The sequence below is a fragment of the Anticarsia gemmatalis genome, chromosome 13 (genome assembly GCF_050436995.1).
Source record: "Anticarsia gemmatalis isolate Benzon Research Colony breed Stoneville strain chromosome 13, ilAntGemm2 primary, whole genome shotgun sequence".
Classification (NCBI taxonomy): domain Eukaryota; kingdom Metazoa; phylum Arthropoda; class Insecta; order Lepidoptera; family Erebidae; genus Anticarsia; species Anticarsia gemmatalis.
Window position 1 is genome coordinate 1,003,138 of NC_134757.1, and position 25,629 is coordinate 1,028,766.

Sequence of the window (25,629 nt, forward strand, 5' to 3'; positions counted from 1 at the left end):
GTATTTTTTTTTCTGTCTTTCTTTCTTCTATACTTTGTCGTACTATTTTTTATAATACCGTCAATGAATGAGAATTTTTACTATAAAATCTAAAGCAACCGTCTTCGCAACATAATTCCTTCATAGTTTCATTTATAAGTTAATACGTTAGGCGGTAGACTTCGACAATATTCGGCAACAGTCGGCAATAGTCGGGATAGAAATCTTTGCCAAGAAACACCGTAATAGATACAGTATCTCATAGCTTCCTTATGACTTACATTACTAAGCTTTGTAAGATGTCTGGAGATTCTATTGTACTATTTGAAGCTTTATATGATTTGAACTTAAAAGGTATTTATATGATATCTCAGTTATCTAATACGAACTCATGTAACCCGTTTCTATAATGGAAACTTAACTGTTGTTTTTGTTTAATCAAGTTAAGACATAGAGATTTGTGATAAGTGTACCTTATAATTAGTGTGATAAGGTGAGTCCGAAACCAAACTAATATTTTGTTCTTTGAGAAATATTGAGACGATGACTAATTTAAAATAACATTTTTGATTTGTGAAGGAAAATGTCTGGAAGAAATCTTGCACACATGAACTCTTAAACATCTTTTCTAACACATACTTGTCTAGCGTGGTGGGCTTAAAGCCTAGCCTCTCTTTTGGGAAGTACCTACATATACAGTAGCCCAGTAGTGGGATAACAACGCTTTAAAAAAATGTCGCCAAATACTTATCAGTATAATTTTCTTCTTTTAAAACAACGAACTTTGAGATAATTAATAAACCCAATACTACTACATAATGAGTTCCATCCATATTAATTACCATCATCAACTATACACAAAAAAACAATACGGAACCGAATCTTGGGGTGTCCACATATTCGGTGATAATCGATAATATCGCATTGACCACCCGCCACCACGTGTCATTATAAAAAACCCTCATACGAAAAACACCCACGGCTGACGATAAAAAGAGATAAAAAACAACACACACACACGCAATGACCAAATGGAAAGTAGCCATTTTTGCACCAATAGGGTTATTACGGAAAAAACTACAGCAGCAAATGAATTTATTATATGGAGTGGGGTAGTACCGCCCCCGTCCGATAACAATATTATTTTATTTTTAATATGCCGATAACGTTAAGTTCGATTGTGGTTGCAGTTCGCCGGATGGGATGTTATGATGATGTCGCGGTTTTCTGTTTAGGTTGTAGGTTAAGTTATGTTTAAAGAGGTTTGTATATTGATGGGAGATTTGTTAAGAAATTTTCACTACCGCATTTTTTTTTAAATTACGATTTTGATATGAAATCTATAGATTATGATTATAAAGGCAATAGTTCTTTCAAAGGAAAGAATAAGAAAGTTCCATATTCTTAGATATACCTCTTCAGGAAACAATCTTCACTCGATTCACAGTTAAAGCATATTATTTAAAGAATCATCACAAGAGCTTCTCAACACTCGTATTCTTAAAAGAAACTAAACTGTGGTAGGCCTATCCCTATTTGAAGATATTTAATTGAAATCACTTGTTTGCAGCATTTATGATAAGCATATCAGCACGTAAATAGCCGTATCTGTTTTTAGTTAAAGATATATAAAATTGCTAAGGAAAGCAGAAAAACTTATATAAAATAATAAGAAGAGGAAAGATAAACTTTTTAATATTTTCTTTCATTATTTCCCGATAAATGTTTCTAATTTATATTCTGTTCATTGTATTTGTTAAAATAAAATCAGTGCAAGATTATTAATGAGTTAGAAAATAATTAGGTGACTTCAACTTTATATAACTTATACTTACGGAAATGCCAGTAGATGCCGTAATTAATATTAATAAAATGAAATTCTATAGCTACCTCGTCTTGTAGATACCCAACGGCCACCTGAAACATAAAGAAAATAATTAAGTATAATATGCAAAAGACGAAACGCAAAAACGTAGAAAGGCAAAACATATATATACTATTTAGTGTGTTTCGTAAAAAAAAGAACGACTTTAGTAAGTTCTATGGATATTATTATACTAGATATCTAGATAGAAGACTAAAACTTATTTTCACTTACGCCCGCTAATCGTGTCTTTACGACAATACTGAGCGAGTCTTCCTAGCAAAGAAAACTTTAATTTCTCTATATAATGATCGTCTTTGATTCTATGGCAATAATCATTAATCATTCGTAGATGGATTCCACACAGAATATTTGCAGAATACAGAAGTAAGTTGTTTTGGGACTAATCGTCATGTCAAAATTAATGCGGAAGATTTTTTTATACATCTTGTACCAATTATTTCATTACTCAGAATAGAATACTAAAATTCTAGCCTAAAATATTTCTAAAACTGTGTAACATTGTGTAGTTAGTGTTCAAAGCGGTTAAATGGTGGCACTTGTCCAAACACATCGTCTACATTGACTGCTGTTAGAACAGACACACCTGTGTTAACTGCGCTACTCACAATACAGGTATACAGAATGATTATATTATCTATTACTGCTTATATTAATATGTGAAAATTAAGTAAGTATTATGATGTATTCTTGTTACTCTTACAGGAATAAAATACTGGTCGGAATTTTATGAAAAAAACCTTGCTTTTTTGAAAAAAAAATTAAATTGAAAAAAACCTTGTTTTAAAAGTATACTAAATACTTTTAAGACTAGGATTTTTTCATTTGGGCGAGGTTGCAAGCCGCAGCTACTGGTTTATAAGTATTACTACTAATACTGTCTCCTTTATCAATTTGATTTTGGACTTATGACAGACAAAGCGTTTTGGCACTACACTTGTGCCTATGGAAACGATCAAGCGCGTATACTGACATAAGTAGTTGAAACGCTTCTGCAACCCGATTTTTTTGGATTCGGAAGTATTACGGGTTTTCAAACACCCTGTATAAATAAATTTACTTTAGTAGTTAAGTGCGGAAATTTAGACTGATCAAGGACGTATTCAAATGTTGAATTTGTGAAACTATTATAATAATAAGATGTACAATTTACATATTTTTTGTAGGCCACTGTATCGTGTTCCAACATTTATGAATTAAGACAAACTTGATATAATTCGGAGAAAATACACAGATTTTCTTGGGAAATTATATAGGTTAATTAATGTAGTATTATAGAAGATCAAAAGGAAGTAGAATAGCCTAGAGCTTATACTTTGACCTTCAAGGAGGGAACGTCCGAAGGAAAACAAATACGAATAAACTAATTACACTGCCTTACTGACATAATTATATTATATGAGTGAGAGTTTGTATGTTTATATATTTACATACATACTAATATTTTTAAAAGGGAAAGTTTGTCTGTTTGTGGCTTTGTGTTCTGCTGCTAAACAACTGAACAGATTTCTTTGATATATTGCTGGAAGGTAGTGAAGACCAGTGTTCAAATATAGGCATACTAAACTTATTTCTTGGAAATGTACCCCTAAATGGCCGATATCGGGAGTGTAATAATAATTGTCTGTGTGAACACAGTACCAAAAATAAGCAAATACATAAAACAATACGTTTCGTTCCCGCGGGATAAGTAGACACAGAATGCGAGCATCAAAATCATAATCAAATCAATTATTATTTATGTAACTCTATACTATCTATACTGCTTACGATTGTGAAACTTACAGTTAGAGAATTTGCCCGCAATTTAAAAGGTAGAGCCAATAAGAGGAGATGACATGAAACTATTTACTCTTTTTAATCGTCGAGTAGTTTTTTTCTTTTAATATAATATGTGTCTTTGTTTCAGTCACTAATGAATAATATAACGATTAAACTTTCTCATTAACAAATTAATTAATTCAATAACACTGACACATTTAATCAAGTGTGTTCGAACTAAATCATGTGATTCTGTTATTTACATAAGAAAACATACAGTTTTTCGTTCAAATAATTATAATACAGTCGGTTAAAAGAGTTGTCAAATTAACCTTACAAGTGCCTCACACTTGTAAGGTTAAGTGACGTTTAACTAAACCACTTTATAGATGGGTAGTCTTGTGAACAGTAGCTATAATTATCGTTCAATACTAAAACAATCACTGTGTATTTATCGTATGGTAAGTCGTCAGCCTAGTGTCAAACTTGTTTAAGCTACCCATAAGTCTATGACATGGCTTAACGACTGTTGTCTTCTGCAAGAATCATGACTGACTTTTAACGTATCTGCATGCACCGAGGCACTATCCACTCAATGTCCGTACCAAACGTTGCTTTATCAACTGCTTACCGATTGTTGAGAACAACTTAATATACTTAGTACTATAGAGCCTACATAACAGGAAATCGAAACTTAGTTACGTTTCCATTAAAAATCGTATACCAGACAATCTGCATACATAATTCCCTGCCAGTACATCAAAACGAAACGTTCCAAATCCCATTCCCAACAGTGGGACTAAACCCATTACCCAATTTGCGCGTAAAAACCTAGTAAATGGAATACACGAATGCCTAGCGGAGACAATATGAAGATTCAACGAACGCCCAAAGTGGAATTTAAATATGTAAGGAATTAGGAGGTCCCCCCTCGCTGGGGAGGGGGAGGGCGAGGGGTTAGGGAGGGAGGTTTTTCAAAACTAGAAAGAGATGAACACCGTGCGTTAGTATCGCGATCTGGTGTTTGGAGTTCAATGGGATTGAGTTAGAAGATAAGTCCAGAGATATGGAAAGGATTTTTCTTGTTTGAGTTTTGTATGAAAGGGCTCTGAAGTGTTCAAAAGCTGACCGTTACGTTTTGATTATGGTACTCTGATAATAGATTATTTTCGCGTTCAGCAATCATTTTGAATTTAATTGTGACATAATATACTAGCTTAATTGACTGATGAAAGATGTTTTTTAAAGGAACAAGTATGGGTCTCCCACGAGTCGACTAAAGATAAAACTACACGATAATCTTAACGTTACCTTACAGATACTTGATAGGGAAACAAACCATCCTCCCTCATTTATTTATGTAGTAGAGAAACAGTCTTTACCCCAATCATAATACCTACAAACTATCATCACATTTTCCTATCTTATCCGGACTTCCGGGTGAAAAAAACTCGGATATCTTAAGACATATCCTAACGTACACTCGCAGGTAGTATGTGCACGCACGCGCCGTAATGAGTGCGCGCGGGGGGCGGGTAGTTAGACAATTTTACAACTGCGCCGGCTCGTTTTTTGGCAGACGCGCGTCGCTAGGTGTGTATGCATAGATTAAGGTGGAGATGTGACGGTAATACGTGTTAGGTTTTGTGCCTACATGCGGAAGTTGAAAAGGATGTTGGGAGGGAACAGAAAAAGTCGTCAAAGTTGTATGAGAAGATAACTTTGCGTTGGGGTCTTCTGATGATTGTAGTTGTTTTGGTGTTGTTATGATTAAAGTAGCTAATGAACATTGTTGGTAAGCTTAAATAGCATTAAATTGTCGTAAAATACCAATGTATAACAGCAAAATTACGTAACATATTAATAATCAGGCTAATACGGATGTATGGAGTCTGAAGTTGGAACGGTAGGTGGACTGAAAGCCCAAGGAATGTTGCATATCTATACTATACTATCTATACTAATATTATAAAGCTGAAGAGTTTGTTTGTTTGTTTGAACGCGCTAATTTCGGGAACTACTGGTCCGATTTGAAAAATTCTTTCAGTGTTAGATAGCCCATTTATCGAAGAAGGCTATAATAGGCTATAAATCATCACGCTACGACCAATAGGAGCAGAGTACCAGTGAAAAATGTTACAGATACGGGGAAAATTATGATTCTCTTATGTGACGCAAGCGAAGTTGCGCGGGTCAGCTAGTCTAAATTAAAAACATACAGGTGACTGGAAAGTCTATCAAGAGTTGGTCTAAAACTCTAATTCCTTACATTTAAAAGTCCACCAAAACTTATTTTGCTTCCTACAGGAACATTATACGTTCATACTATGCTTCAATAAAAACATCATGACTTTCCAACCGCTAATCTCTTCTATATTCCACCTACGCGTCCCATCTACACATTTAATCATTGTTAACATCTGTAGGTGCGCACAAATTTGCATATGTCGAAATAATTTAGGGGGTAACTCCACACTCGTAGGACGCTAATGTACCCCAGTATTGGCAGCGAGCGAATAAGAAATTCGTGTAGAAGCGACATGTTATGTGAACATTTTTATGTGTACATTATTATTTCATTAGCGAAGAAGGAAGTTGTGGAGCTGGTTTTTTTATTTTTATTTTACTTTAAATTTCTATATCTATTGGTTTAGCATTGGCAATTGTGTATAAAACAATGCTGCAGAAGTTTTAATAGAATGCTAAGACTATTGCATTTTTGTTTTAGTTATAATCGTAATGTTAGCTTTTATAAACCTTCCTTTCTTTGTATCAGCCGTCCCTTCTTTATTCCACTTATAGTCAGAGGGGAGATTTCCTACCACTATTGACTATTGAGTAGCTATCAAGAATGTTTGTATAGAAAAGTGATCAGCACCCCTAGCGAACTTTAAAAGTACTATTCTTTCAAGTCGATTCTAAACATCAAATATTAGATACAAAAGCCATTCCAGACCGAAAATGGAAAATTACGGTATAAATCTTACTATCAATACTTTTACTTTGGTTCTATATTTGTCAATAAAGATTTTTTATTAGAAAAATATAACTGTATTTCAGATAAAACACAGATGAACACATCGTTTAGTTTTAACGTCGCGTCGAGAAAAAATCTATAATAGTGATTAGAGTGAAAACGCCACCCCTCCGCATCAACCCCAATGATTGCATTAGAAAAAGCGTTGGCAAACAGAACTGCACTTATACATATACGTTTACTAGCAGTTCCCGGTTTCACTCGCGTTTATTACGATTATCCTGCTCTTAAAGTTTGTAGCGTGATGTTAGATGAAAAATAATGTTTTTTTTAGCGAGGGTATCATACATAGAAAGATTATTTATAATCCGATTAGTAATTTTGGATATAAACGGGTTAAGCAAAAAAATCCCTTTAACTTACTTAACTGTATTAATAAAAATAATTTAACTAACTTAATTTATGGTTTTCAAGTGTACTTTATATCAAATTTTATTTAAGTATATTACTAAAAGTTATAAGAAATTGACTGTCTCTACATTTTATAGTCTCAAATATTACTAGACTCAGATCTACGTTACACTTCCATGTTGGATAAAATTCCTCATATTTTACTATTTTTGTATAAATGTCGTGTCCAACCGTGGGATGGTAATTCGTCAAATTATTTATTTATACGTGGGCAAAAACCCCAAGTGAACTTAAAGTTTATCATCAAAATAGAAAATTTTGTTAAGGAAGCCATTTGACTCCGCCTTCACCCTATTTAGTTTCACCGTAATGATATTTGATACCGTTGGAGATTTGAAGCCTGGCTCTATTTACTACTACACTCTATTATTATTATAAAAATTAATATAAGTCAGCGTTTTGACAGTCATGTTTTTGATGTCATCAGCATGTGACTGTTTTAAACACGTATATAGAACCTTAGACTTTCTATATTCACGTTTAAAAAAAGTTAAAACTATTTACTTCAAAAATACGGGCGACATAGAATAAATAATTATTGGTACTAGATATATTAGATTCAGATATGTACTAAAATTTAAGAGAGAACTCTATCTTGCTCTACATTTATTCATTATACAAAGCCGTAAACAAACTCCAAAAACAAGAATCAAAATTCCCTACTCTACATAGAGTTCGTATATTACCTTTATGGCGTCTCTACCTCATTTGTAACTGTTCTAAGTGTAGCATCGAAGGAAAATTTTCGCTCATAACGTTCTGAAAATAACGCGAGGGAGAGCGTTTTAGTAATTTGCCGATACTCTACATATATGACTCTATATGTTCTAAGCTGGGAGGCTTATGCTCGCGTACGTTGATTGAAAAATTACGGAATATTTATTCGTAGAATGTAGAGAGGCGGGAGAGTAGAGTGGGTTATGGTGGTTACCAGTAAATGCTTAACGAACAAGAAATATTTGGGCTCTACATTTAGTATGATATTTGTTTTTAAGAATTACACATTTAATCAAACGAGATGGATTAATATTATAAAACAAGTCCCTGTAAATGCTTGGTAAATGGATAATCCGAAAAGCAAAGACTTTAGGTATTAGTTTTAAAGCAAGTTTATAGTATTTGCAGTAATTGTTTCTATATTTCAGTAAGGTAAAGATGATAACAACACACAAGAAAAATTATACCAAGTCAGATGGGCTTCAATAAGTTCCACACGCGATGGAAAATAATATTTCATGCTTTACTAAGTACAAATCCAAGATCTTAGGTGTGTTTATCTGTTTTTTATTTTCTACATAATTGACTATCTTAAGTGGTAATTGGACTTAAATTGATTCATTATTCAAATTATTTAATCATAGTAAAATATAACATGACAAAACACTAAAAACTAAACACAAAAGTCATATCAAATCACTAAAAACTAATCACACAAATAAAAATCAAAACGCAATATTTACATTTTCAGGAGAAAATGCCATCAATTAAACCCATCGAAAAAATAGCCGTGAAAAAACTTCACTATCCACTGAAAAAAACGTGTGAAAAAAAACTACGATTGTTAATTGAAGTTATAGTGAAAACGAGAGTGATTTTTTTAGATCTTTTTTTTCACGCGCCGCCCAAAATATTTTAGCCAAAAGGCCTTTTTCATGGTGACCGTTAGAACCTCGAACAGAATTTTTATTTACTCGTTTTTTCCATATGTATGTGTAAAGTGAAATATCCGATTTGTTTTACTTTCACACCCGCTTGTTATTTTAGCCGAATAGTGTTTATAAAAATGTTTTTAACGGCTCTAATATTTTTGTGAATGGATCGTAGTACTACGATGTTTTGTTTTGTTATGAGGAAAAATGAGATGTTTAGCTTCTGTGTATGTAAATAAATTGCTTAATATGAATTAAGATTTATTTCGCGTTGTATTTTTTAAAAGTATTATTTGTTCCATCAAAGTTAGAAGTGTTAATGATCTAATTATTTCCAAAGCTAGGTTTTTCCTGTCCTTAATAACACGTTCGCTGAATATTTTTTGTTGCTAGTATGTTCTTTTTTATTATGACATATTAAAATAATACTAAATAATTTTTTTTCTCAAATGACTCATTTTAAAGTAAGATTTAAATATTTATTTATTATAAAGAAAGCAAAAACTAGCTCTTTTCCTTACAAACTAATAAACTAGCGAGATTTTAATGCAGTTCCCGCGTTTGTCTTACGAATACATTGTCACGAAATGTTTTACTGGTTTAAGACTTGGCTTCTTTTAACATTTTGGTTTTTGAGTATGAATCATGTTGAAAAATGTTTAGCTTTATGTATAAAAATGTATTTGAGAGGCTTATTTAATAGAGTTAATAATTTATACTAACGTATTAAGTCTACTAATTAATAAATAAAAATAATATTATTTACAGACAAAATGACAATCACTGTCTCAAATGCGATTCAAATCAGATTAAGTTTTTAAAAGCATTGTTCAACCTATAAGTCTTAACAATTAATAAATGCGCCTTATCGTTTTTTCAAGTGATAATACTGTAGAAGACTGTATATTTTATTCGTATCTTAACATTATAACCATGTAGAAAAATAAACAATACATACACTTCATTTATACTTTGCAAACTTATCCTACGAAATTGAAAACAAAGAAAAACTCATTCAAAATATTCTTTAGAAACATCAAACAATATAATAAACGTTAAGAAGGTTGTAAATCGGTCACTGACCGCTGCCTGAAACAGGAAGACGATTCAGTGAAACATCGCGAGATACAGGACTGAAAACAGACTTTCATTTGAAGTAAATAGACAGTTTACAATCAATTACGTCATGAACTACCATCTTACTTATGTGAGTAAGCAGCAAATAATTACTTACCCCCGGTTTCTGATGTCCATTTAGCGGTAGTTTATCTATTCCATAGCGTTTTTTTATTTAATAGTTTTAAACACTATAGAATTGATAAACTACCGCTAAATGTGCCTCAAAAACCGGGGGTAAGCAGTCTTAATTGAGTTATTTCTCTACTTCGGCCATTAGTTTATCTATATAACAAGCTTTTGTGGCGTATTCGGAGGATACACAACATCCGTAGAGATAATTTTGGCTCAATTAAAAATATATTCTTAAAGTTTTCTGTTTATATAGAAAAGAAAGAAGAGATATACATAGTTTACGTCTGGTCTATCCGAGAATCACACAGTCCCTTAGTTTCGTAGTTCGTGCGCACGAAACATTATTTTATCAGATACTATATTGTATTAAAGATTGGCGTCTACTATAAACAGAATATTTGTTGGTCTTATAGATATAAATAGCAAAAAACCTAGACAAAAAACATAAAATAATTATATTTCGCATATCAAATCAAGTCAACACGAGTTTCCAAAGCGAGGGTCCAAAAATTCCACAATAAATTTACAAATACAATCACGTTTTTCTCCCCTGACCATGAATTGTAAGACGAGAGATATGGGTCATTGGATCTTGGCCGTCTGGGGTGAACAACCCCTATTGCACCTATGTGTATGACCGAGGGGCAAGACGACTTGCAATTGATCTGGGGGTGGCAACAGCTGATCTTACTTAAGGGGTGATATGGGTCTTTTGATAATGATATGTGTTTGTATTGAATATAGTTCTTTAGTAGTGAAGTTGGCTTTGTAATTAGTATTCAAATTAGTTTAGATCGTCATTTGTTTTCATGTTTCGTTATATTTGAAGTTTTGAAACTTTGTAGTTGTGCGCGATTCTGATGGTTAATTTGTACTCTTTTTGTATCCCACAAAATTTGACAATTTTTATTTTTATTAGTAATTTCAGCTGATATTTTCCGGGCGTGTGTTTTTTATATAAGATTTTTTTAATAAATCTAAACCAACATAAATTTCATATATTACTGTAACTATAAATTGTTATATTTTAATACAAAAGCAAATTAACTAAGGTCGAAGTCGTGGAATTATATTATTTTTGATATATTTCTTAAAAAGAAAATAGCGTATTTATCCGAAAGTGACTTAGCAACAACTACACAACATCCTACTTATCGCAGAAGAAAAATGTCGTAAGTGCCTAATAGAATTCTGAGAATTAACTAAAATTATTTCCACGTATTTAAGATAATTCGTATGATTTGGAAAGAAACCTCTCAGAGACAAACAAAAAGAAAATAAGCCCAAACAAAAAAGTAAAGGAAAACTTGTATTCGTACAAATTTTCATGGAAATAAATCTGGTATAGTTAGCGATAGACTAAAAACAATGCTTTGCATATCTACCTATACCACTATTTAAATTATGTAGTTAAATTTTTTATTTGAAATTATCTCAACAACTTTACTCTATTATAATAAAAGAAAGTAGCAATACTACTTATTACTATTTTTCAAACTATTGGTTCAAGCATAAGAAGCTTATAATCTGGTTATTAAAATATTTTTTTACAAACATAAAAAAACCTTTTTTATACCTTTATGCTCCATTTCATGATTTTTTCCTTTCAGAATAAGATATATTAGGCTTTAAGACCAAAACCTTTGCTGACCAAGTGCCGATTGAAGATTTTTCATCCTTTTAAGAATTAAAAACTCTCAGGTGCGCTTTTCAACCGACTACAAAAAAGGAGGTTCGCAATTCGACGTCTTCATTTAATGTTTCATAACTATAGTAGAAAGAAGTAGGCCTATGAGTAGGATAAAAGTAGGATAAAAAGAAATATGCTTATAAATAAGAAATTTTAATTTAAGGTTCAGTTTTTGTACCAATAAGTTAACTATAACTAAGGGTAACTAATCTTTAGTAAAGTCAAAAGGTTAGTGATCCCTCGGTGATACTTGAGCTGAGCGTCTTAGTGAGAGGAAAATGTTCAGCTATGATTGTGTTCATCTCACAAGTAGTATGTTCTTTTAACTTGAGATGTTAGGAAGAAATACCTTTCTTGCAAAAGAAAGACAACTTTGATTTGTAACTTTTGAAGTTTTAATCAAGGTATGACACTTTATTATTTTGTTTCTTGAGTTTTCAATTGTCATTTACAATGCTCTACTTTACTACTAGACATTAGCAGTTTTAAACACATTAATTTGATCAAAGCGTAGCTATTTTTATATTTTTTTGCACGAATCTTGAAACTTGCAATTAAACTCAGAATTAATAGTTTCGTAATAGTATTGAATATAATTATCATTTTGCAACTAAAGAAAATATCGAAAAATTACATGTCTTCATCAAATTACTTTGGAAGTTCATTAACCTTGGTCTTATTACACTTCCGTAATTCTGTTTATAAAAAAAAACAAAGTAAATCATCATCGTATTTATTTGATTTTGTGAACCCAATAGACGGTATAGAGCCTCTTAGTATATACTCTCATCATTCATTTTCTTTTCGACAAACGTCAGCATGTCATCGACCCATCGTCTCATCAACTTGTACCGTAATAAGGCAGTACATCCGTACATAAATACAACGGGTGAGCCTACAGTAAATAACATTTATGACGAGTTATGACTAACGAAATTACCAATATTACTGCACCAGCGAAAACTACGTGGCCCCAAAAATTTAACATGTGCACATCTAACACGTACCATACGACACCGATGTAATAAAAATTATATGCTCCAATTTACGATGCCGGGGAGGGGGCGAGGGGGGCCAAAAAATGCCCCCCTTTCCACCCCTGATTGCGGGATCGAATCTCGCTAAACGGGAGTACGAAAAATTTCGCTGTGGAGGGGTTTTCCCCCCTAGGGGTGCGATACATTTTTATCATTATCCCTTTCTCACAACTATGAGGGTATTTGCCAGTAATTATTTCGTGTATGTAGGTACCTATGTTTGTGTTTTTCGGGTGTGTTCGCGTTTTTTTTGCTAGTGTGTGTGCCCGTTGGTAATTTGGGGATGAATGTTTTAATGTAAATTGCTGATTTTTATGGGCGTCGGCCAAAAATCAGGCAGTTAAGTATACGTATTATGTGTGTGCTTTAATCGTTTATACTATTATTTGTATGTGTCGTGTGTTCGTTCTTTGTAGTTAAAATAATGAAACTGATTGTAATTAAGTACATCATTACGATTAAACGTTATCCATAATTCAAATAATAAAATCTAGCCTATAATCAAGTTTTGTAACACCGATAACCAAGCAAATTTGCGTAAGTAAGCAACATTTGTCGCGACCATGTTTTGGATGGGTCTCAGCTTAGAGTTCGTAGCTTTAACTGAGCGTTTCCGTGTTTAGGAGACAAGTACATTCCTCGCCCTGTATCCGTTTATTAAGACGTAGTAAATGAAGCATTCGTCCCGTTAAGTCAAAGACCTTTGACCGAATTAAACAACCTTGATACTAGGATCACAAAATAGAATTAAAAATGAACTCGAGCAATTTGAAATTTATTTGAAATGCTTGATTTATACAGACTGTCGGAGACAGGCTATATTAAAAAAGCTAAGGGAAAGCCTTTGCCCAGCAGTGGGACTATTGATTTGATAGTATTCAAACTTTTGTTGATTAATGATACACAATAATATGATTGTCTTATTCTAGTCACTGTTAAATAAAGCCTTCCTTTATCTATGTGCTTAAAATATTTCTAAATGTATTCGACTACCTGAAAATTCCTGTAAGAGTTAGTCAGCGAAATGTAGGGGATTTTTTAACCTCATCCTACGGTATTTATATGTCGTCAATATTATCATATATCTCTTTTCTTATGTTGTTCAAAAACAAATAAAAGCATGTTAATTAAAAATAAGATGTTGGGTTTTCAAAAAATGGAATATTTCATCATCAAACGTTCACAATGTGTTTCCTAGAACTCTGGGACTCTCAGAAATAATAATAAAAGTACCTCAGATATTTCTTTTTTGAACATTTTTCTCTTGTTTTTTAATGGAATAATGAATGTGGGAATTTCTGGGAACGTCTTACGTAAATGCAAGTTATTGTAGGCAATGGTTTTTGGGGAAATATTACGCAATTTTCGTTGATGTTAGAGGAATTTTCCGCGTTTTATTGTCTTGATGATACAGCCTTTTAGGTTGGCGTAGGTTTTAGTTTTTTATGTTAAAATTATTAAGTGATGTTTGTAAGTCCGGAGTGCAGTAGTCTCAAGAACTAAAAATGTTTTGTTTCCATTCTCTTAGGACTGTCTTCAGATTTTATTGTTATAGGAAACGTGAAAAACTAGGAAAATTTACGAAGATTTTCTTAGCTATAATGTATTGCAGTAAGCACGCGCGTGCGTGTACGCAGAGGTTACTATGGTATAAAGCAAATTGTTTTCGAAATAAGTGATAAGTAATAAAAAATCTTTGCAAATTGAATGAAAGCTCATGTAATGGCCAATATTTTTTCCTTCCAATCGAATTCCTTCATTGGTGACTAGTTTCATTTAAACTAGCCAAGTAAATATACTAAATTGTCTGATAGTAATTAACATACAAACATTTATAAAATCACTACTTTTTCCTATAGGGCTAGACAAAGACAGGCCTGTTATAGTAACGTTATATTCAATAAAAGAGAACCTTAAAATCCCTATGAAGCAACTGTGTTAAGCTAAATAACTATTGTTCGTGATCACCCTCTGAGAACAGTACAGCATTGTGACGCCATCAGTGACGTCACTAGAACATAAGCCACATTATTACTCTCGGATGCCCATCTTCTGTGCTATTATGCACCCCTAGTAAGAGGTTTACGTTATAATACTAATTCTTACGTGTTAACTGCGGTAGTTTCCGGTGGCACTACGGGGGAGATAGTAAGCTGAAAGTCTTGCATTTGATTCCCTGTTCAAGCTAAATTTTCTACGTGAGTTTTTTTCTCAAAATAAGTAATGGAGAGCCTAGAGATTTATGGGTTTGATTTATAGACTTGTATGCTTAGGAAAGCAGTCGTTCTGGCGTCTGATTATTCACTGTATATTTCGATCATCTCACCAAGTTTCAATAGTGACAGAACAGAGACTGTGTCTGTGTATTGTGCATAATTTTTGTCGCTACTCCGAATTGCGCTTATTTCAGTATAATTTACTGCTTGGAAAGAATATTGAAAGGAGAGACATGAAGATTTATGATGTCTTAGGATGTTAATTCCCATCCTTTTCTTCCCAAGACCCAGAATAATATGCACAATCAATGGAAATCTTTTTACTACGAACTCTACGTTATCATTTCCTTCGTTCTACGAAACATTAGCATTATTTATTTAATACATATTCTTCCTCCATTCATATACCATCGTAATATTTTGTACATATTATATTTCAATTCAAAACCATTTAATATTTAACAGTCTACCCATCTCTTTCTGAGCCTTCTTCTATGTCGCAATATTCTTAATAGCATTTGAAACAATCCCACAGCCTAACTTCCTCTTCCTAAAATAAAATCTGAAGAGCCGTCGGAAAAAAACAAAAAAACATATTTGCATTTCTACTTACTCCATATTCACTAAACCACACACGTTTTAGGGTAAAAATCTAGTACTAAAACGACATCAAAATCATAACAAAAGCCTAACCAAAATATACAGTTCAATATCTTCTAAATGAACAATGACGAACGCCTGAAAAAACTGCTCAAAATCTTGTTATTACGTCACACAAAATCGATATCCCAGTTGTAAGGAACTGGCAACCGTAGTACTACGAAAGACGACGTAAAAACAATATTTTCTAACGCCCGGCTTCTAATTATATTGTTGAAAGACTATGAATGAAAATTTCGCTCCAAACTTGGATTTAGTACTTGTTACGTTATGCTTTTGAGTCGGTTTTGTTATTTTGGTGTCTTAATTTGAATGGACAATGTTTTTGGACGAAATTATGGATGGTTTCTAGGCTATTTATGGCCAAAATTAATTCCTTTTTGGTCAAGTGCTTAAACTAAGATATTCGAGATATGTTTTTAGTTGTTTTGATAGGTTATAGACGCATAAATGTAACATTAAAATGCTCGGTAAGTAAAAATATTCTATTTTTTTGCCTCTAAAATATACATACTTTCAATTTAGATAATTTCTACACTGGGTATCAATAATATAACACGAAAAACTTAACAAGAAACGAATACAAATAGCAACTAGACCCGTTACAGTTCTTTGAAGGTGTTATTTTATTGTTATACACCGAAGATATTGCTAACGTGAGAGCAGTTTTTAAATTGCCTTTGAACTGAGTATTTCTGTTTTTTTAGAGACCACAACTGCGATCACGATTTGTGATGCGATTGTGAGATTGTTAATCTGGATAGCTTGATACTATCCCCACAATAGCTCATATCGTGGTATCGAGTTCCAACTAAATACAAATGATTACATACAAAATCACGCCATTTTACTTGTTACGTTGTAATCTTGTTATATTTATTAACTATGTGTTTTTTTGTCTAATATCTAAATTATAATAAAATTAATTTATTTAATAGTAACTTAACTTGAGCTTAGAAAACAATAATTTTAAACAACTGCGTATTTATTTGATCTGGGTACAGTGAGGTATTGCTAGTGTGAGTAACTGAGGTTGATAGAATCTAGACAGCCTTTTCAATAAGATATTATCATTGAAAAAGTAGCCGTTTTAAAGCAATTTAATCTGATTACCATAATTCAGTTTCCTTAAACTTTTGAATAAGGATTATCCAAATAAATATTATTATAATATTTAAGCTAACTCTCATTCAACAAAGTTAAAAATGACATGAAAAAAGAAAGAAAAATACAACAGGAAAATTTGTACTCGCAGTACTTATAACGTATTCTAAAAATACAAGGAAACTTAATATTTTATCGTGTAATGAAGAAATAGGTCAGATATATCGGTCAAGGAACTCCTATGTTTATAATGATATTTTCTTTCAAGTTAATTTTTAAGACGAATTACAAATATTTTTTTAGTTGAGATTTTTTGATGCAAAAATGTATGTATCGTTATGCAAACATATAAGGCATTATATACTGTTAGATATAAAGAAATTTATATGTGGTTAATAAAGTAGTATATCGTTTTAAAGTTTGGGATACTCGCTCTTTAAAATTGCGTCAGTAAGTATTTTTTCTAGTCTGAATTTTCAATAGCTCTCGAAAAGATTTCACACTTTTAATATTTTATAGCTTCTAATATATATACCTAATTTTGAAAGAGTAGATTAAAGAAAGCTTGACAAATATGGCTGTTCTTTTTCTTTGGCAAGTATGTATAATAACTGTATTCTTTTACGTATTATAAAAACGCATTATTACAAAGACATACGTCATTAAGACAAGACATAGTCGTATTATATAGATTTTTTCACCATTATTTAACCAGTGTCTATCTCTAGTAAATTTATCCTTTTAGGGATAGTTTACTAAGAGTTAACCACATTCAAATGACAAAAAATAGTCGTAGGACGATTGCTTTTCATGCATCAATTGTCACACAAACTCAACCTTTTTCTTACCTTAAAAATACTTAAAAACTGCGTAGTACATAGGGCAGTAAACAAGCCTCGTACAGCATTAAAAGCTAATATTTCGTGCCTGAGACTGTGTTCTTCCTATTTTGTCTGGCTTACCCTTCTGTCATCTCTTTTTGAAACAAAACTGCACCCCTGCTACATGCCCCTTTTATTTTTCTCTTATTAGGATTAGGATTAGGATTATTTCATAAACCGTTATTAGGAATTTTCTTCAGTAATTTTAATTATTGCAAAGGTTTCTGTAAGTATATAAATTGTAAATACTTTAAACAAAGAAATGTAATACTTCCTGTTTTAATTTTGCGGCAATTAATAATTTTGTATTATGGTTGTTAAATCTGTGAATTATTATAATTGTTAAAGTCTAATGCACTTTAAAACAATGATACTATTTTTGTTGCTTTTCAAAAATTGTTTGTGTATAAAACCGTTCACTTTTTAACTATTATCGTGTACTTTTCACACGGAAACTCGTGAGGAATCACGCATATCTTTTCATTTACGACAAGGTCATAGCATTAAAAAATACTGTTTTTTAATTGTTGATCGATTTTTAACGACTCGTTTATTGTTTAGAAAGTATAATAAATCGGTAAATAGGTATTCCAAGAACGGAAAAAGCGTACCAAAAATAAAATACCCTTTCTAAATCAGAGAGAAGGGGTTCCATATATACCCACATCAGATCAGACTGAAAGTTAGCCTTAAATTCAGAGAATCAGTGCGAAGGTTCGATTCAAAGTCAATTAAGTGAAGTAGACTGTCACTAATACTTAATTTAGGCTTTTGAGTCTGAAATACGCTGAAAACTAGAAAAAAAAACAGGTTGAAATACTGAAAACAACAGAGCTATGTAAAAACATGTTATAAAATAGCATGCTTAATAACTAAAGCTAATAAACTAAGCATGCTATATAAAATGTGTTTACTTATTTAAAGACAGCATTTGAAAGGACTCAACATTTCGTTGATTATAATTAAAATTATCATCGTACTTAAGTATGATTCCTTTTATTATTATAATATTCAGTAAATACATACATAAGTTGGCACAATTTAATTTAGAACGTAATATAAACCATTTTTTTTTATTTTTTAAGTCCTCATTCGACACAATTATCATTAAACAGAATCATTATCGTATTCTTATAACACTTGATAGAAATAACGAACGAATAAGGCTTTACAAACGAAACCTTCCACCATCTTAACACAACATACAACAAAAAAAAACACCACATCCTGAAAAACAATTCAATCAACAATCAACCAAAACTCAAAATAACTAATTACTACACGTTTCAAAAACAATACATTTCCTTACAATCTTACAAAAATACTTCAAAAAGCCTACTCATTTGCTGATAGATTGTCGAATCAAATTGTCACATACTCCGCATATATTATTATACATGGTATGAGGGGGGGAAAGTACAAAGGGGCCTGATTAAAAGGCATGACATGCGCAGAATAAATTTAAAAACTACCCGGAGGTTGGGTTAATTTTTAAGTATTGATCAAAAATTGCGCATATACGTAGGGATGTAGGCTTTCGGCGGGCGGGGCGTGCGTGAATTAGATGTGTTTTATGTGTGTGTGTGTGTGTGTCATTAGAATGTGTGTTCGTATGTTTTGTGTGCGTAGTTTTAGATGAAATGTTTTTTTGTAGGGTATGCTTGCGAGAGCGGGATTTGCTTTTTAAAATGTTTGAAATGATTTGGGTGTGTTAAGATTTTTGTGTTGAATGTCTTTCAGATACTTAGTCTAGTTTGGTTAGATAAATATGAGAGTTAAATTGAGACGATTGCGAGATTACTCATACACTTACACATAAAACCATTTAGAAATAAAATCTAGAAAGGTTTTAGTATAATATACGTGTAGTGTATAAGTTTTAAGATGATTAGTCCTTTTCTTTACATTATAAGAGAAGATAGGAGCATTAAAACAGAAGAACAGCAAGATTGAAAAATAAGAAGATAATTATTAAGAGTGGTCGTTGTTTTTTTGTGACTATTAAAGGCATACTTAAAAGAGATTTTGTTTTTTTAATTGCTATATGGTAATAAACGTTTTCATGTTAAAATAAGGTCCTCCTGATTTGTATCAAAATATTGTATTAAACTAATATAAATTACAGTTATTGAAAGTTTACTGAACAATATTAAGCATGTGAAATGAACGCCAAATTTATTTAGCGTTTGCGTAAATTCCTTCGTTTCGCATTGTATAAAATCGAATTTTAGAATATGAAATTGATTTCAAAATTGTTAAAAAAAAAATTGTTATCTTGTTCTTAAAATTGATAGAGATCTGTAGTCAGAGTTTTTTTGTTGACTCTTAAAAAATTTTAATTTTAAGCCTATAGAGCTAAAACTTTAATTTTATTTAACTTTAATTAGGCACTGCTTCTTCTTACAATATTTAGCCAAACATTAAGTAATTTTTTCCGCGCTTTTTTCAATTTATAACCGCTTATGACATTTGCTAATTAAGTAACGAACAACAAAAGTAGCAGCCATTTCAGCTATGCCTAAAAAGCACAACTTCTTGTTATATTTGCCTATCCCTCAAATATCTTTCAAATAAGCAATTTCGATGCACCCTGAAATTTTACACCAAATGACACAATACGTAGTTCTACTGCCAAAAATAACCTTTAAAACTGTTCAAAGTACTTGGCACTAAATCCTAAGGCAGCCCTTTGCAAGACAATGATACAATACAAGTACTATTGTAATAGAAAACCACAATCGACTTTTGTATGCCACTTGGCACTGTACGTTATATTTCAGACTATGACTGTTTGCAATTTTATACATAAAGAAGGTTTTTCTAAGGGAAATAAGTATGTTATGTGATAATTAGTATTGCAAATTGTCTTGATGATCAAATTAAAATATGTTATTTGGTCTCTACTTACCTCTATGGGAAAAAAGACGTTATTTTATGTATGTATGTTTATAATTCGTTATAATTTCGTTTGAAAGATATTTTTATATTTACGTGTAGACATTGCAAGATATTTCTGATGACAAAATAGCTTTCTGTGAGATATTTTCTATTTACGATATTAATTATAATCATAATGTTCTTATTTTAACCGACTTTGAAAAGGAGAAGTATCTCAATTTGTCCATATTTTTGTATTGATTTTTTCAAATTTATTTCTATAACTTTCGCGAAATTTTTCTATACCCATGTTACTAAGCTGAAATTGTATCTATATGTTATATTATTTTAGAAAAGTGGCGGTTTCAGTCACGAAATTTAGTAATAAATCGTATTAATTACATAGTATGTAATTGTTTTGTACACCATATTTTATCTCTAATTGTAGCTATTTACTTTCATAACTCGTAAAACGACCATCAATACATAATTTATTGATGCACAAAAAAAATAAATAAAAAATATGTCAAAGAACATGGCAATATTTTATTTTTCTATAAATAAATATCTGCATGAAAATTGAAGAGGTTAAAAATAAATACGAAGTGATTTTATTTTAAAAATATATGTTGTTTGACAAAAATACTTTGAGTAAAGATTCCTGTTATATTTTTGCTTTTGTGATGGAAATAAAGTTTTTTTTTATTGCATTTTAATACATACCTCAAAAGCTTTGTTAATTATTTGAATTGGCTTATCAATAATTATAGGTACTAAGATTATGAACAAATGATGGGTCAAAATTTCGAAATGAAACGAGAAAGTGACTGTAAACATAAAACAAGTATCCAAAAACTGGTTAGTACGAGTACATTACAACCCCAGCACGACAAACGTATATCTTACTATAAAACAAAGCTTAGAAAAAAAAACTACGCATCCTAAGCCACACCCTAAACAAAAAAAGCAAAGTATTTTTCATTATCCTAACCCGAGCAACGCAGCCTCCAAAACGCGGCTCTCGTATATTCATTTCCGTTCCGTTAATACCGCATACTTTTAACTGTCTAACTAGGTGGCTACACCCCCTCCCCTACCCCCACTACTTACACACAGTAGGCACAACTTTTATAATACTACGTACTCTCGGCTTTTTAACGAACCCCCTAGGGTGGCCTCCACCTGCCACGCATACCGAAAAATACGCAAAACGTGGGGGTGGGGGGTTGTGAAGTGGCTGTATTTTGCGTATTTTTAAATTATTCCCACATGTAGGGGTGCTTAGGTTTTTTTTTTCGGATGCTGCGTGTGACGCCTGTTTTTGTGTTTTACGTTTCTAAGCGGAGTTAGCGAGTAATGGGAAATTATGAAGTGAAATATTCTACATTTTAACGATTAGATGCGGGTTTTTTTGTTCGCTGTGTTCATGTCGCTCTACTCTCTGTTCCGTGGTAGTTGTAGATTCAGTTATTGTAACAACTATGATTACTTTCTAATATTTTAATAGTAATTTATTTAAATTTGATACCTAAATTGATATTTACGTGAATTTTGTATATTTCTGTACAAAAAAGAGAATATTTTTATAGCTTTCACTAGTTTTAAACCGTTTAATTGTAATTTTGAAAAGGAAATACAAATTAGAATATCATTTATGAATAGTTTGTAATTAAATACGGAATATAATTTTCATAATTCTATGTTTTAATTAGTAGGTGTACAATTTCACACTTGCACGTGTTATAGGACGATTACCTAATAATTAAACTGATTATATTTAACTAATTCTGCAAATAACTGTAGTTAACTATAATTTGTGTGACATTTGATATTATTTTGAAGTTTTGAAGTTCAAATAGTATTTAGATGTAATTATGTATTTTGTCTTTGTATTTATATTATTGTATACTTAAACAAAGTTAAAATAATATTAAATAATATTTCTCTAGACTCTGCCTACCCCTATGAGTAGAAGGCGTGATTTTATGTGAGTAAAAATGAGTAAATACTATTTATATTATTTAATACGTGAAATTATGTCCTAAATCGATCTTAAAACATTCACATTTCACATAAAAAATTAACAAAGCGTTCTTATATAATTACGTAGTGTTAAGGGCTGGGTTTCACGGCTTCCATATATGTTTTGGATACGCCAAGCTAACATAATATAAATAGCTTAAAAAAAGTTTATCTGGCAAAATGCTTTCGGTCAGCATCTTATATTTATTCGAAGTTAATGATTTTATAAATTAATAGTCACGACAATAAATTTAAAGCTTGAACATAAATTTTCCACATTTCACAAGTACTTGTATCTAAATGCCATGTTGCTTATTACGTTGTACAATTTTTACAACTGCTATTATATCAGTTAATTAAATTAATAACTTTATTTGTTTATTTGCATAGTAATTAAAGTGTCCCGTGCTAAAATATTTGTAACGGGAGAACAAAATTATAATATTTAGTAGCATTCATTATGAAAGTGTGTAAATTGATCGCAATTGATATGTTACTGTGAAAATGTTTAATAAAAACGTAGATTGAGTAATTAGGAATGTAATTTAATGAAAAAAAACCACTATCCATAATACTGTTATTACAAATATGAATGTGTACATATGTTTGACTTTATTTCCTGACAAAACCGCTTAATTGATGAAGATAACATGTCAGGGTGAAAGATTATAATTCCTAGAACAGGCTACTAGTTTTATTAATACACAGATGAGCAGTGCCGCCGGTATAAGCTAGCAATAATAATTGAGAAAAAAGAAATTGTTTCATCAAACTGCTAAATCAATAAGTCACTTTTTGCCGAGGTAAGTATATTGTATCCCTTGAAAGGACATAGACTAAACAGTCGTAAAAATTAAACCTTTGCATTACTGTTCATTTGCTGAGCAAGTGTCTTAACTGGTAACCTAACGATTGTAGGTCTATCTTTTACTGCAGTTTGGTTATTGAAAACGTCTGTTAACATATTGTCGAAGTGTGAATAGACTTGGCATTTATTCAAGCACTATAAAAGGAACTCAAGCTTGTCTGTAGCTTTTCTCACGATGTTTTACTCCACCGTTTTAACATTGGCTAGTCATGTTTAATACGCATATTTTAGTAGTGATAATTGAACGAGGGTATTATTTCCTAATACTTGTGTTTATCAATCCTTTTTTTACAGTTATACTTATTAATGACTGAAAAAAGACACTAAGTTGATTTTTGGATAACAATAACACATTTTTACACAGATAGATATAGCGTAAGATTCCAATCATTAGGTCATATCAAATGTCTTAGAAATTAAACAACTTTGACACTAAATTGACCATTTACCGTAAAGAAACAAATAAACAAGCGGCGTAGCTCATTATATTATTGCTTCAAAGTTAAAATAAGATAAAAATAACACAAACACAAGTAAAGTTTCGAACCTAAGACCACACTGAACCATTTGTAAAACAAAATGTTAGAGGCACTAAACCGAAGCATTAAACCTTTATGTACCAATTCACGTAAAAAGCAACGGAAAAAATTTACAAAAAACATTACTATTACGATCTTGAGTAGGCAAATAAGCCGTAGATAGTTGTAGAAAAGGTTTTCAACCCAAAATATACTCTACGGACTCAGAAATAAGGTTGATTTTAGTTCGTAAGTTTGCTAGTGAGAGTAATATTTTTTCAAGGAAGATTTTTATGGGACTTGACATGATACAGTGACGTGTGTGTGACTGACAGTTGTAGCAACAAGTAAGGCAATAGGGTAAGCAGAATGTAACGATCATGTTCTCGTTGAATCGCTTTAAGTAAAGGGGATATTCTTAAACGTTTGATGTTTCTTGTATGATTTGCTTTTTGGAAAAGTAGTTTTGTATTACGGTATGTTTTTGTAGACCTTTGTTTATATATATTTTGATATAATAAGTGATGTTATGTATGAATAATTATGTATCATGAAGACTAAACTATACTTCAAAAGTCATTTCATACAAGCGTTTATATTTCGCTCTCACATTTGCCCTTTTTAAGATATAAACTATCATTCTAGCAAACTTCTAATCCAATCAGTTCTGTAGTAAGTCACGATCGCGTGAAAAACAGACAAACAGAGTTACTTATACGTTAATGATACTAATAAAGACGAAACGCGTATAATTTTTAAGAAAACCGTATAATTTTCAACTCCATTGATAACTTAAAAACCCTTTTTAATAACATTTAACGAAGTGTCGAAGAAAATCTATATTTAGTCAAGGACGAGCGTGAATTATCTTTCATTCAACTTTACTGAAGCATTTTGTAATAAAATCTTTTGTTTTTATATAGAACGTCACTTTAAGAATAAACACAAAGTAGGAATAACAATTAAATTATATCTGTCTCGGCTTTTAGAAGTGTTTTTTTAACAGTAGATTATATATTTTTTTGTGATATAATCTACCACCTTTATCCAAATCGGGGCATTACTTTTTATTTAAAAGTAAATCACTTAATATTTTCTAAAAAAAAATAGTTCTGAAAAAAATGTTTTAAAACGTAATAATTAAATTCCATATTTAAATTCCTTTATTAATAAAAATTTAACCCTTATTCTTGTTATTCTATTAATTTAAATAGTTAACAATGATCATATCATTATTATCTCAATCATTTTGGTGTAATAGTCAAATAGTTCCCTTCATAAATGGTTCACTTTGAAGCAGGAAATAAGTGTACGAACATCCCTTCTCTTACGTCATGAGTACGATGTCATTTCTTATGGGGCCTTACTATGTATGTATGTTTTATGAAAGATGACATGGCACCATGTTTTGTAAAGTATAATTTTATAAACCTTGGTGTGTTTAAGACTTTTTAAATTAAATGATAACTTATTAACCATATTATTATGGTTTAGTAAGTACAGTAAGTTAAAAATGTGCCATGAATTCGGAAATTACATTTATTTTCTAATAATGCAGGTATGCATTATTAGAAAATAAATGTAATTTCCGAAATATTTTATGAATAATTTATCAGTTTAATTTAATAATTTAAATTTATATTAATTCTACTTTTTTAGAAATATTAATTGCCAAATAAATGCTAAAATATAAAACATTCAATATCAAACTTATTAAAATGTAGGAAAAGCTGTTAATTGACTATATAAAATTTCCAAACAAAACCTTTAATTCTTTCGACCA

General features: G+C 31.2%; 1 protein-coding gene across 1 annotated transcript in view; it reads right to left on the bottom strand.

Moving 5' to 3' along the window:
- The window catches only part of br (broad-complex core protein), a 134,996-nt gene that overhangs the window by 65,557 nt on the left and 43,810 nt on the right, over window positions 1-25,629 (bottom strand). Inside the window, exon 2 of the mRNA XM_076121495.1 lies at window positions 1,870-1,896. The gene's annotated coding sequence lies outside the window, so the exon portion shown is untranslated. The remainder of the gene's footprint in view (window positions 1-1,869; window positions 1,897-25,629) is intronic.